The following is a 14,693-nucleotide window of genomic DNA, read 5'->3' on the forward strand; positions in this document are numbered from 1 at the left end:
TTCCAAATTTATCTCAAATACAACAGACAACGACTCCAAAAACCAGAGTATCTGTTGAATGTTTGTTAAAGACCAATGTATTTTTTGGCAGATTTCCATAATTTTGGAAAATAATGTGTCCTCGTGGACATTATCATTACCCCCTCCTCCCTTTCACGGACAAGTGTGAACATTGCGTACCCTCTACCACCCCATAAGTTGTTCATGTGGAACGTGGAACGTTGAATTATTGAAAAAAAAAACCTTTTTATTAATAATCCAAAAACATATGAATCTTTACACCAATAAATTCAAAAATTTATAAAGGCATAAAGTAACAGGTTTTGAAATTCGAAAATTTAAACCACCCTTCAAAAATCTTTGAAGCTTAAAATCTGTCAAATTTAATCCCTAAATCTAAGAAACCATGAGTCCGTAAATCAATAGAAATCCATAAATCAATGAATTAATGAATTTAAAAATCCTTATATTTTAAGCTCTACAAATCTGAAAATACAAATTTATTTATAAATTTTCAAACCGATACGTTCATAAATCGATAAATCCATACTTTTACAAATCCTCAAGCACATCAATCCATTAGTTCTTAAATTCATCAATTATTGAAGACTTAAATCCATAAATATAAAAATACATAATCTTTCTAGGGTAGGGAACGGCTTAAGCAGAGGCGCCTATTTTAATCAGTTGAAGAAAACAGGCCTTAAGCTCCTGAATTTTGATCAATATCAACAATTTCAATGATGGCAACGAAAACTTTGATTGTCTAGCTGTCTTACGAATATAAGGAACCTGTAAACAAACACCATTATAAACAAATCGACCTATATTGCAGCCATTCAGAAGCCACTTCGGGTGCTGAAATAAAACGCCTACAAAACAGATGGAAACTGCTTAAAATAGGTTCGGGGTGATTGGAATAGTGTCCCCCGATTGGTAACTTTAATTGATTATTTTTAAAGTTTGCTACCTTAGTTTTACATTCTGAAAACAAGTTCTGACAGAGAGAAAGATAGAGAACAGATTGATATACTTCTGTTTGATTTTCACCCAACACATTGTGAGTATTTCGCCTCAATACACCGGCGTTTCCTAAAGCTGCTTAGAATATGTTCCCTACCCTACTATAAATCCAAAAACATCTAAACTTTTAAATCAGTAATTTCGGTAATCCATAAATGTATACATCATTTAACAAGTAAAAAATTGAACAAGTTTAAACAAGTTATAAATTTAATTTAACAAGTAATAAGGTGAGCATTGGAAAATAAAATCATATATTGCCCACAACAATGTTGTTCTCTAAAAATTAAAAAAATGTCAAATGTTAGGATTTTTCATTGTTCTCGTTTTCACCGGATTTTATTCAGCTGCTGCTGCCGTTTTCTGAGGGGATCGATTTAAAATATAATCGTGATTTTAATAAACAACAAATGTCGTCTTTGCATTGAATAAATTCCTATGTAATTTTCAGATAAATCAGAAATAGTCTGTTAGTGAGCTTGTGTGGAGCTGAATTTTTTTTTATTCAGAAAATCGGGTACCAATTTATCAAATTTGAAAATTAAGGATTCAGATTTAATGTAACGTGAAATGCTGCATCTTCTTTTTTGTCTGTTCTACATTTTGTGGGCATAGAAACAATGTTTAAAACATTTTTGTAACGCTTAGGGATTTGCCGTGAAAATTTCGAAAAATTTTTACATAGCTTGTGTGACGCCTTAGAACCTGACAACTGAAACAATATTGTTTCGCCAAAAAATGTTGAATAAGTTCGCCACTGTGTTTTCTGTTAATTTTTAAATTCGTCATTTCTATTACTTGTCTTCAAATTAAAAACCAAACTGCGCTTTTCTTAACTTGTCATCACTTATTATTCATCATATTCACTATTATGACGATCGATCATACCATGTTGAAAACACCGGTTCTCGTCCGATCACCGAAGTTAAGCAACATCGGGCGCGATTGGTACTTAGATGGGTGACTGCTTGGGAACGTCGCGTGTCGTTGGCCTTTTTCTATCTCCCAGATGGTCTAGAGGTACGATGCTGGCCTAACAAGCCAGTCGTCGTAGGTTCGAGTCTCGGCTCGGGAGAGACTGTTAGTGTCAGTAGGATGGTAGCGCTAGCCCCGCAATTGTCTTGTACACTAAACAGTCGGCTGCGAAGTCTGTGTAAAAATAAACAGAAGGTCAAGTTCCGAATCCGGAATGTAGCACCAAGGCTTGGCTTGGCTTATTCACTATTTTGAGTAAAATTAAGACTACATAAATAGTGAACGTTGGAAATGAAATTAGAAAAACGAACTTTCCAGAATTTAAATTAAAAACAAAAAAGTGCAATCACTTGCGCTCCCACCCGGTACAGATAACCCAAACTGCAAATTACCCCGGGTAACTAATCAATCCGATTGCGACCGATTCGTGCGTCAGTGCGTCCACAAAAGGATTTTACTTGCACTCTGATATCGCCCGCCCCGATAAGGTGTTGGTATTGGAAACGGAAGCGAAAGATATACTTTGGAATGTTTTTCTTATCCGTTTCGCATCCGTGACTATTTTGGTCAGATATATCGGAACTACATACACTAGCGCGCTAGTGCGATGGTCTGGCTGCCGTACGTCGTTCAATAGGCAAGGCCAAAAATACAAAACGCCATCGGTACCGGCGGGCACGGGTCATCAATGAGGGGGTGACTACACGAAAACCGAAGTGGAGATTGTAGTTCATGAAATTCAATGAGCGCTGAGTATTTTTGTTTATTTATCATTTCATGAAAACTGTATTATTTTCAACCACGTGATAAACAACGACGTGGGTTAGATACGCTTAGTCGATTAGCAACAGGCGTAAAATATTGCAGTTGCAACAAAAATTGATTTCGATCATGATAGAAACGGTATTACTCATACTCGATTATGACACATAAACGATAACACCGCGAGCGATCAACTCTGTCGCGGTTCATTTGCCGACTCTCTACGAGTAGTATGTGAATGAAATCTCTTGCGCTCTGGTTTGATATCAGCTGTTTCTTCTCACTTATGCTGCTATTTTTCCAACGTACAACATTGTTAGTTTAGATGGCGGCTATGTCCTTGAGCTGTAAGCAGCGACTGTTTTCACGTACAAAATTCAGTGTATTCGGTTTCTTCACCAGTTACACAACACTGCCAGAAATTACTCCGCTGATTTTGCACTAATTATGCACCGCGCAGTGAATTTGACTTTTATTTTCACTTCTTCTCATTCAACGGTCTAAAATTAATTTTCACACACTTAATTCAATTGAAAACAGATTTTTGCTCTCGCTTTACCCCCACGTGTAAAATACACACACAGGACAAGATGCAAAGCTGAATATTCACAGGATCTGAAGCCGGCCAGAAATCACAATGCTCTTCCACAGACGGTTTATTCACTGTTTTGACCCTGCTTTTTGCATTCCACGCACATACTCACTTTCCAGGGGTCCACGAGACGTTCGAAAGGAAATGTTTAACTCACCATCGTCTATAACAAGCACACAACACACGTACTAAAAGAGCCGAGAATATCTATAAATACATCACATGATGACGATGGCAGGCACTTGAACGGCCAACACAACGATTACAGCGAAACGCGACGATTCATGTTTTCAATTCGAAAGGATCTGACAGCACCGTTAATTCCACCGGCAATTGTCGCGACTCACTATCCCGCAGAACCTCTCCTTCTAAAAGAGGTCGTCCCCCGTATTTGGTTCTAACGCGTTGCTTCAAACATTCTTGTCTAGAAAGGTGTGTGGTTTGAAGCACAGAAAAAAAAACCGGATTTATTCGTGGCTGAAACGAAACCTACCTCACGTCCGAACGGAATGGCAGTTGGGCCCGTACTGGCCAAGAAGAATGCCGAGAAGAAACGCGGCGACTCTCGTGCGAAGCCGCACCGCATTGCATCGAGAGATGCCGCGAGAATTCCCTGAGAAATAGAGGAGAAACCGTAGCAAACGAACAAATCGTTTCAGTACCCTACCGCACATCGTGCACCATCATCATGCCCCATCGGTTGATGGTGAATATTGACCACCAGCCAGCCAGGATGTGGCGTTGACCATGTAGAAGTAGGGAGAGTGCATTACACGCGGATCAGTATGAGGCAAGTAGCTCGAGCGAGCGAGTAAGTCGGACGCTACCCGGCGGCTGATAATGGCCTCTCAATTTGCTGGTTTGATAATAATTACACTAGGGGTGGCACTCAGTGTGGATGGCAGTTACAAGACACACCCATCGGCTTATTTCGGATTCGAAATTATCTGGCTCAAATTGGTACAAACCTCTTACTTAACACCGAGTGATCGGTGCGTAGGTAATCAAATGGAATGAAGAGTAATTCACTTTTGGCTTTCTTAATGAGAAAAGAAGAATGCGTCATTTTCATTTTCTATTTGGAAGGTTGATTACACCAAATTCAAAAAATATTTGTCTCGTGACGACGAAAAGCGATCGAGTTACCAAATATTAGATTGAAAATTATTAATAATGTTACAGATAAGTTACAAATGAAAAATAAATTTTATTAGCTCGTCCAAAAGTTCACCAATCGTACAATCAAATTATAAAATAAAACGTAATAAACGCGTAAAATATAGGAATATTATGTCTAAATTATAAACTCCAAGGTGATTTTCGATTTAAAAAAATTCTCTTTCACCAAAAATCTGTGCTTAAGATAACTAAACTAAAGCAGGAGATGCTTATCATTTCAAGGCCGCTAGTCATGTATAACATGTCATTTTTGGACTTATCTGAAACTATAACTTATAACTTGAGCATACCTAGTTGCCAATATCTTATGAGTATTCATCAGCGCTCTGAGTATTTAGTCTTTACGAGATGGAGAGGAACAAGTACGAGGAAAAACCAGCGTAAACAGAGAACGAATGGTTTTGGAGCAAAGAGCGCAGTAAAGCAGATGTTTGTAAGTTTTTATAAATGATATTATACTTCTGTAGGTTGTGATCTAATATGGGTTGGACTTTCAAATTTCGATAGATTGGATTCAAGCACAAAAACTTAATCTACTGCAAACGGGCAATATGTGCCTGTCATGCAGGACTTTCTGGAGCGTTCAAATATTGTATAGAGTGAAAAATATTAAGTGCATCGCCGCTTAGTGTATTAAAACTACACTGCACATAATTAACGAGCATATTTCTGGTATATTCACTTCAGATCTTCCTGATTTGCCTCCAGGATAAAAAAGTCATTGTTCTGCGATGACACAAGCATTTCCGTAAAAGAAAAAAGTCTTCGTGTCATATGCAGTCGATTGCAGAAAAGTTTAGATATTTTTTCTTCCTACTTGCAAAAGTGGAAAATCTCTCCCAATGCTTCTAAAACTCAAATGATAATTTTTCCGCATAAGCCTAGGGCTTCTTTCCTCAAGCCAAACAATGATCACGTTGTTATGATAAATGGGGTTATTTTAAGTTGGTCTGACAAGGTTAAGTACTTGGGACTAATTTATGATAAAAAACTTATTTTCAAAGAGCACATTGAGAGTATACAAGCCAAGTGCATCAAATATACGAGATGTTTATATCCTCTCATTAACAGGAATTCTAAACTTTTTTTAAAGAACAAGCTTTTGATTTACAAACAAATTTTTAGACCAGCAATGCTTTATGCTGTACCGATCTGTTCAAGTTGCTGTTCAACAAGGAAGAAAACACTCCAAAGGATTCAGAATAAAATTCTGAAAATGATTTTGAAGCGTCCTCTTTGGTTTGGTACACTCGAATTACATAGACTTACTGGTGTTGAACCATTAGAAGCTATGTCAAATGAAATTATTAACAATTTTCGACAAAAATCGTTGCAATCCTCAATTGCTACGATAAGCTCTCTTTATAGCCAATAAGTTAGCAATTAAGTTAGTTGTAAGTTTACTTCCCCTTTTCTGACAACTAGGTGTAAATCCCTACGAATGATAAGTCCTAATTGCGAAAACAAACAAATCCTAACAATTAAAATTACAAATTTCTAACAGTGTTGAGAAGTCACCATTTGTGATTGGACACACATACTCATTATTTACTAATATTTATCATAAATACTTAAGCTACTAAAAAAAAAAAATATTTCTGGTATGCCAGAGAGGTTTAAAATCACAACAAACTTTACAAACATCATTGAAAGAAGTAGAATTGTCATCAAATACTGAGACTATCTAAATTGTTTGAATTATCTGTTCGAGGAGCACATGGAGCCACAATGGCATCCATTTGCCCAAAGGCATCCTCAAATAACATTTTCTAGTCCTAAAGCGAAATACAAATACAAAGCCAATCCACTTGAGTTACTTTTACATTTCTGAATTAATTGGGGGGGGGTGTACAGGTGAAAATATTTCAACCTTTTTTTTTCAAGGTAAAACCAGATGTTTTATCTTAAAGGACTTAACAACGAAAACGTAACCAAATAATTTTAATAAGGTTTACAACAAATATAGCAATAAATTATGTTTCGGAAACTACAGCGTGTCACAGTGCAAGTGATACATACATTTGAGTGTATCCTTTCGCATCGAGAGATCTACCTTGTTATTCAGCTGTGTTTGTTTTGATTACGACATATGTTTATAGTTCACTTGTAAGTGATAAAGGTAGTGTTCCACTTTTTTTCAGTGGAAAATTGCAATGGATTCAAGTAGAGAACAAATCAAGATTTTTTATCTTGCTGTAATGAGCAACATATAGATCAGAAGAAAGCTATCATATCTGAATTTGAACAGACTATTTGTGTAAAGGGTCAAACGATTCAAGGAAACGGTTGTCCTCAAGCAGAAACCGAGTAAAAAATGGAGTGTGTGGACTGCAGCGTTGATCAAAGCGGTTAAAGAGTGTATACGGCGTAATATAACCCGGTCGGCAAGGAAAATAACTCGCGAAATGAATATAAAATTATGTATAAAATAATTTGAATTGACCTTGGATACAGAGCAACAACTAACAGAGGAAAGATGCCACTCCTATTCATCGACTGGTGTGTACAAAATTAATAGAGAGTACTTCTTCTTTTCTCTGTGCGAACTGTCTTCTGACAGTTCACAAGATTCAGGGCTAGTGACTAGCGACTATATGCATAGAAAGTACTACCAACAACACGTCATTAAAGACCATATGCTGCCTGGTGCCAAGGAATTATTTTGATTGGAATCCATTGAACTTCAGCATATTTATTTGGGTGGGGCAAAGTGATCGATTTTCCAGAACCAAGTTTTTTTGATTTCTTTTGGGGCCCCAAGTAACTCTTAATTTATTGGAAGTCGACTGGTTTTGTCTCCGCTTACAACATTGCATTTCAAATTTGTATGAAAATCTATATGGGAAAACCTACTTTTTTGCATTTACCTTTCTAGAGAGCTCAATAATGATCTAATAATACACTACATTATGTTAAAGTATATTATTTTAGACGCCTAACAACTTTGCAGAAGACACTGAAGAGCTAGGATGTCTCTAAGAAGAGCTATAGTTGTTCAAAGTTGAGTATGTCGATTTAAATTCAGAAAATTTTGTTTTCTGCCAACATTACCAATGTACCGGCGTCAGGAGGATTCCGATTAGAAATAACCTGTCGTAACGAGGTTATACACTCAGCTGGATCAAGCAAACAAATTTAGGTCAATATTCTAGACGTAGGTAGAAGCTACAACGTGTTTCAGAGGTTACTTCTAATAGAAATCTGACTAATGCCGGTACACTGGCAGTGTTAGCAGAAAAAATGATTTGCAACATAAATTTCGGCATACTTAACTTTAAACAGCTCTAGTATTTTTTTGGGACACCCTAGCTCTTTAGTGTCTTCGGCCAAGTTGTTAGGCATTAAAAAATCTACCATTTGAAGTCATGAAACCTATGGTTTAAGCCATTTTGAGCTCATTAGAATGGAAAATGCAAAAAAGTTGGTTATTCCATACAAATCTCTAAATTTGAAAGACAATGCGCCAAGCGGAGACAAAACCAAACGACTTCAGATAAATTTGGGATTGTTTGGAGCTCCAAATAGAACAAAAAAAAAACTTGGATCTGGCTTTCTGTATCAAGTTTCTTTTTTTCCATATAACGATCCCCACCCTAATATTTATGGATCATCTGGTCTGTGTCATAAAAAGAAGGACTTCAGCATTTGGGGATACATGCTAGGAAAGCTGGGTGGAGTCAAACACATCACTGCGGACACTGTTAAGAACCGTTTGGTCGAAGTCTGGGATGAAATGCAGATCAAAGTCGTGCGAGCAGCTTGTGATAATTTTGAGAAGCGTTTGCGGGCCGTAATCAAAAGCAAAGGCGAAAAATTTGAATTGAACTAATTCAACTGTAATTTTACTACTCTACCATGATAATAAAAAAGAGCCAAAGAAGAAATATACATCTCTTTTAATTTCTTGACATAAATGAACTGTATCACTTTCACTGTGACACCCTTTAAGCAAATGTCTGTGTGAGTGAGTGTCTTTAATAAACTATTCTACTATTGTTTTTTGTTTTCCTTGACTGGAGACTGAGTGCAAAAGTCCTCCACGAAAATGTGTTTGATTAAAGTAACATTTGAAAGGTTTAGTTGTGTTTGTTGCAGTGACCCTCGTAGGATTTTTTTCGTGAACATTCAATTAGTCGGGGTACAACCAAACCGAACCGAAGTACCAATTAATTTTTTTTTGTATTAGATTGGACACAAATTAACGCAAACAAATCTCAAAAAAGTTAACATAGCTAACATAGAATAAATAGTAAATAAATGTCCTAATCTATATATATAAAAATGGAGTTCTGTCTGATCCATATAGACTTGGAAACTAGTGAACCGATGAAGTATGAAGATTGGTATGTATGGGTTTCTGGGGCCGGGGAAAGTTCTTACGATAGTGTGAGACCCCTATCTCCTCTGGAAGGGAGGGCCCCCATACAAATGAAACATAAATTTTTGCATGACTAAAGCAATAATCGCGCAAATGAAGCCAAACTTGGCATGTTAATATATCAAGAAACATGAATTTTTTCTATGGTGGCCTCCATGCTCTGGAAAGGAGGGCTCCCATACAAACGAAACACAAATATCTGTATAAGTCGAGATTTAATCAAGCAAATGAAACCAAATTTGGCGTGTGGTCGAAAAAATTTCCAGCACGACCTGATCGGGAATCGAACCCGACATCACAACCACAGAGCCACGGGGCTCTCTCACAAATGAATCACAAATTTCTACATAGCTCATAAACTAATCAAGTGAATGAAACCAAATTTGGCACGTGAAAGTTTTTAGGGGTAAGAAATGTTTATTTGGTTGTTCAACCCCCCTCCCTCTGCTGGGAAGAAGGGCTTCCATACAAATGAAACACAAATTTTGGCATGACTCCAGAATTAATCAAGCAAATGGAACCAAATTTGGCATGAGAAGATTTCTGGGGTCAAATATTTTTATGGTGATTCGACACCCCTTTCTCTTCTTGGAATGGAGGGGTCCCAAACAAATACAACACAAATTTCTGCTCAACTCAAAACCTAATCAAGCAAATGGAACCAAATTTGACATGAGAAAATTTTTGGGGACGAAAAATACTTTCATGATGGTTCGACATCCCTCTATCTTCAGAATGGAAGGGGTACCAGACATATGAAACATAAATTTCAGCACAACTCGAGAGCTAATCGAGCAAATCGAATCAAATTTAGCATGTGAAGGTTTTTGGGAGTGATAAATGTTTCTATGATGGTTTGACCCCCTCCCAACTCTGTAAGAAGGGAAGGGGGAGGGAGTGTGCTAAAAACAGCCGAATATGACTAAATACCACTAAATATGGGTATTTCCGTAACCGTGATGATGCACAGAAACCAAAAATCCACCTCAGACACCATTTTGAATTCTAGGATGGTGACCTCCGGTTTCTGGAAAACAGCCAAAAGTGACTGAATATCACCAAATATGAGTATTTCTGGAATCAGACTGATGCTCAGAGGCCAGAAATATTAGAAAGTGCTTTTAGAATCGAGGTGATGTACAAAAGCTGAAATGCAAGGATGTTCTCATTCCGATAAAATCAACCATTTTAAACGATCCTTTGAGTTTGAACGTATCAAATGTATGATTCTATGCATTTGCAGACAATGTATATTCGGATCGAAAGGTAAATCTTTGGATGTAGGTGAAATCAATTTAGAGTGTTTGAAATCATTCAAATGAAGAAAAAATGTAGACGGAACGATGTTTGCCGGGACAGCAGATATACATATATTATGAATGGTCGAAAATTTGCATGTGCGGTCTAAATACTTAGATTTCGACTCGGAGAAAACAAAATTTGTTTTTTAAAGCTCGCTAATATTGGATGTATTTATTGGTTTATAAGCCTCTCTTTACTTTCTATGTTTGGTAGGCATCCAAAATTTCTCAATAGTCTGTACAGTAATAATTTCTTACAATGCTGAATTTTCAAGATCGAAGAAATACTTAAAAAGTGTGCAGTTGAAATGCACCGAACATTGAAGTTTGAAATGTTGTTTCGTGTTATCTTCGTAATACACGCTAATATTCATTTCAGATTCAGAATCTAAAAAGAAGGATAAACAAGACTTTGCTGCTGATAAAAAAAAACACAATTAGATTCCTGGTTCAGCCGAAGCGCTCCGAAATGGATACTAATTATAATTATAGTAATAATGAGAAACGTCGTTTAGGGTTTACTCTGATTGTTTGCAATTTAGATTTTCCGCGATCTACTACAATGAATTGTTACTGGAGCATCACTATAATCTGTTAGTAAATGACTTCATCATTTTATTACAGATCTATTATCACATTTTTCTCGTCTAATGATGCTAATAACTTAGTTCCCATAACTCGTTCTTAGACAGTTTTTCAGAAAATTACTCCTGAGTCCAAAAAAAAAACAAAATTCTCCGCCCACGGAAAATACTTTGCTAATCCAAATATCAAAATCAAAATCAAAAAAGGTCGAAAAAAGTCGCATATTTTCTAAATTTCTTTTCGAGTCAATCTCCATTGTGTGATTTAATTTTCTATAATTTAGTAGTTTTTTCAAAAGATCATAACATTAACGAAATCATAAAAAAATTGAAAGAAAAAAAAAAGCTGCTCCGATTTTTTTAGAATGTTTAACAATGATATGAAAACACACTTATATGCTGCAGTGTACAAAGTCGCGATAGCAATCATTCAGTAGCATGCACCTTGAGCTAAATTATACTCTTGATATTAAAGTATGAGTGTTTACTTTCGACGTAGCAGGAGCTGTGAGTCAACCTGCCGCACTGCTGCGGAAATGCCATATTACGCGAATGTCTAATAGTTAGTTTTTCTGAAAGACAAACTTAGTTTGCGAGTTTATATTTGCATGTTTATCGTTTTTCGAATATTTGTACTTCGTTTCGTTGTTTAGCTATTGATATTGACTATGTTATCAACTGAATCATCAGTAGAGACAGATATGAACTCATTATTTTTTGTGTACCATAACTTGCATAAAAACTTACATCCTCAATGTTTCAGTTCGATTCAGTTTGTTTGCTCGTAAACCGCTGTTTATGGACCCTAATGGGCTATTCAAGTGCATCGTTGCACTCAAACCACACAGCAAATGGCCATGAAAAGTTCTGGTCGCAGAAACCGAAACGATGGCCTGTTATCGGTGGTAATCAATTTTCTTATCGCCGCGCGTCGGCCAGCGTACATGCTGCTATAAGACATCCGAGACGACAGGTTCCGTTAGATGGGCTACATACGTTCATGTAAGTGAACATAAGTTGCTTTCAGGGCAGTAGAAAAGGAAGGGAGAGGGAAAGGATTACACGACTGACCACTTCTGCTGTATAGAGGATTCGCTTGTTGCACTTGCACTTGCGAGGGTAAACCTTGCTGCGCTCACTGAAATGCCGGTTTTGCTCGGTATAAGTTTGAAAACAACCACACACCGGCTTAGTTTGGTAATAAGGTAAATATGCATAGTACTTGACAGCACATTAACGACGGAATGCAGCAGAATATCTGCAGTGCGTGTTTCTCTGCTTTTACTCGTTGCTGGACTCTGCCGACCACATGCTGAATGCAATAATGTTATTATACATGCTGTAACTGGAGAAAGGAAATACAACAATCCAGTACGGAGAACAGGTGAAATATTGCATTTCAGCATTCGTTGCTCAATGCACAGTTTATTTTTGCCTGTTTTTATTACGACGAGAGAAGGTTCCTTAGGGGGTTTGTTAGTTGAAGCCATAAACATATGCGAAATAATACATTATGAACTCTGTTTGCGATTGTATTTAAACTCTGGAACGATTATTAACATTGTATTTCTCTAGTGTTAAAGGCAGGCGGCTGGATGCATTTACGATGAAAGATTATTAAAACAAGTTTGGAGCGAATTCTGAGCCGTTGCTCTGCATATTATTATGAGAAAACAGCTGTAAATATACCTTAAGAGAACACTTTCTTCGTCACTTTCTTATCTCTTCACCCATCAATCAGCTCGTGCTGATCTCGTCACAGCTTTTAGCGTTAGTGCGCATCGCTCGTGACACAAATGTCATGCAAGATTGTATATCTCCTCAAAGTAGTTCGAATTTGTCACTTTGCGTCGCCCTGCCGGCTGGGAGATTGCAGTTTAGCGCTTGAGACTGGTATTCTTTGTCAGTCAAGATCAAGCCAGTCTGATTGACTACTGTTCAACCGCAAGGTTAACACGGTTAACCGGTAAAATTTGCAGCCGTTGTTACAATTATGTCACTTTGTTCCACTAGTGCTACTGACCACACTGGACGAATGACATATAGTGGCAAGCGAAAAACAGCAGCATTTAGTTATGCCAGAGAAAAAATAATCAAATGCATTGGGAAATTTGAATATTTGTGTTGCTGACCCAATGATTGAGAAATAGTGAACAATCGATCAAAATTTCGGCGCATTGAGTAATCATAATAGACTTAATTGCATAAGCGATAAGGCAAATTATTACCGATTGTGATAACTGCTCTAAGCAGTTTCATGTTTTCTCTTTACCTGCTTTAGTTTTTTTCCGTCGTAAATGGCGGCACGCGACTATCGGTCGCAAACTAGATTACGCACACTTTCATATAATACCTTTTTCGAAGGAGAAATAGATAACGAGCCATGTCGTAAAAGGTGCGGCAAATCAATTTTCAAGTTTGATCTTTTTTGGTAACTTATATTTTTTCAGAATGCTGGCACGGCATGTTTATTTTGAACATTGTTTGAATCCAAAACACAGCTTGGACTCGATTATCCGGACGTACGATTTTTCGGAGGCTGCATTATTCGGGACTCGATTATACGGAGTAAATGGTTCGGTTATCGGGAGCAATCTTTTTTCTCAATTTCGGATTTAGTTCATATTTGTGACAATTGTCTATTTGTGGATTCTATCTCGAAATGCCGAATTTGATGCAGTATTTTATAGCGCAGCTATTTGCGGCGTTGTGAACTCACTGCATAAAAAGAGGTGGCTTGTTTAATTAATCTGAATATGATTAATCTGATAATTTGATATGTTTTATGTTGGCATATTTATCAAGTACTATATTATTTTTATCAATAAACTTACTGTTTTCAATGAGAAAAAATGAAAAAAATAAATAAATAAATAAAAATAAAATAGCGGCTCGATTATTCGGAAAATAATCGAAATATTTTCCAAAACTCCGGATAATCGAGTCCGACCTGCATTGAGACTGTAAATTCGATTTTTGCGATAGCTAAATAAAATTGACTGGAATTTTAAATTTTTAAAATAAAAAGTGGATGTTTTTCAATTACCAAAATCGCATGTTGGTTACACGCTTAGTGACATATTGATCATTCAGAGTTGATAACTGTCTATATGCGATTTCATTGTGGCATCATATACTTAAAGTTGTCAGAAAATGTCTGATTTCGTGATAAATAACCATCATTTGCGGGAAGTGTTTTTTTTCCTCTGTGTGGACTCATCACTGCGACCAGAGACATTTGATATATTGTGATATTGCCCAGGTGTTTTCTGTACTCCGCACTTCATATTATTGGCAGTATCACTATTGAAGTGAATGATACGCTTTTTTTATATCCGTGCTTGTGTGTGAGAGTTTACCCTTTCATTTCAAGCTTATTGCTCTACTATACCGAGCCTCTTTTCTATCCTACCAATATCGCCACATTACAATTCCCTGAACTGAGGCTACACCTAACGTTCCTCTCTAGCCAGGTTTATTCTAAGAGGGACTTCCCGATCAGAAAGAAAAAACAAAAATGTAACAGAAGCTGTTAGTTTATTACGGGAAAAACCTTACAGGCTGTGTTTTCAATTTAATCCCGTTAGGTGTTAAAATAACAGAAATTATAACAGAAATGATTCTACCAGTATCAAACACTTGTTACTAATGTATCAGCTTTCTAACAGAATAAGATAGGATATAGTACAGTATAATAACAAACATTGTTAGAAACAACAGGTTTTGATAAAAACGAAAAATTAGTGAGACTTGTTTCAGAACTACTTCATTTCAGGTTTTGTTATTATAACTCATTCAGATTCAATTTTGTTATCAAAATTATATGGAAAAATATAAAATTGTATCAAGATATGTTATTTGTATCTTGCGTTGATAGTATTTTGTAATTTTTTAGTTAT

General features: G+C 36.6%; 1 protein-coding gene and 1 pseudogene across 4 annotated transcripts in view; one reads left to right on the forward strand and one right to left on the reverse strand.

Annotated features, from left to right (window-relative positions):
* Window positions 1-14,693, reverse strand: part of LOC129732613 (trafficking kinesin-binding protein milt) — a 161,542-nt gene that overhangs the window by 93,054 nt on the left and 53,795 nt on the right. Inside the window, exon 1 of one of the 4 annotated variants that reach the window (XM_055693623.1) lies at window positions 3,846-3,862. The exons of 2 other annotated variants lie outside the window; for them this stretch is intronic. The gene's annotated coding sequence lies outside the window, so the exon portion shown is untranslated. Of the gene's footprint in view, window positions 1-3,464; window positions 3,863-14,693 lie in introns of those variants that run through there. One more of the 4 variants, XM_055693622.1, reaches the window with a different exon arrangement.
* Window positions 1,898-2,016, forward strand: LOC129733437 (5S ribosomal RNA; annotated as a pseudogene).

This window comes from Wyeomyia smithii, chromosome 3 (assembly GCF_029784165.1).
Source record: "Wyeomyia smithii strain HCP4-BCI-WySm-NY-G18 chromosome 3, ASM2978416v1, whole genome shotgun sequence".
In the NCBI taxonomy this organism is placed as follows: domain Eukaryota; kingdom Metazoa; phylum Arthropoda; class Insecta; order Diptera; family Culicidae; genus Wyeomyia; species Wyeomyia smithii.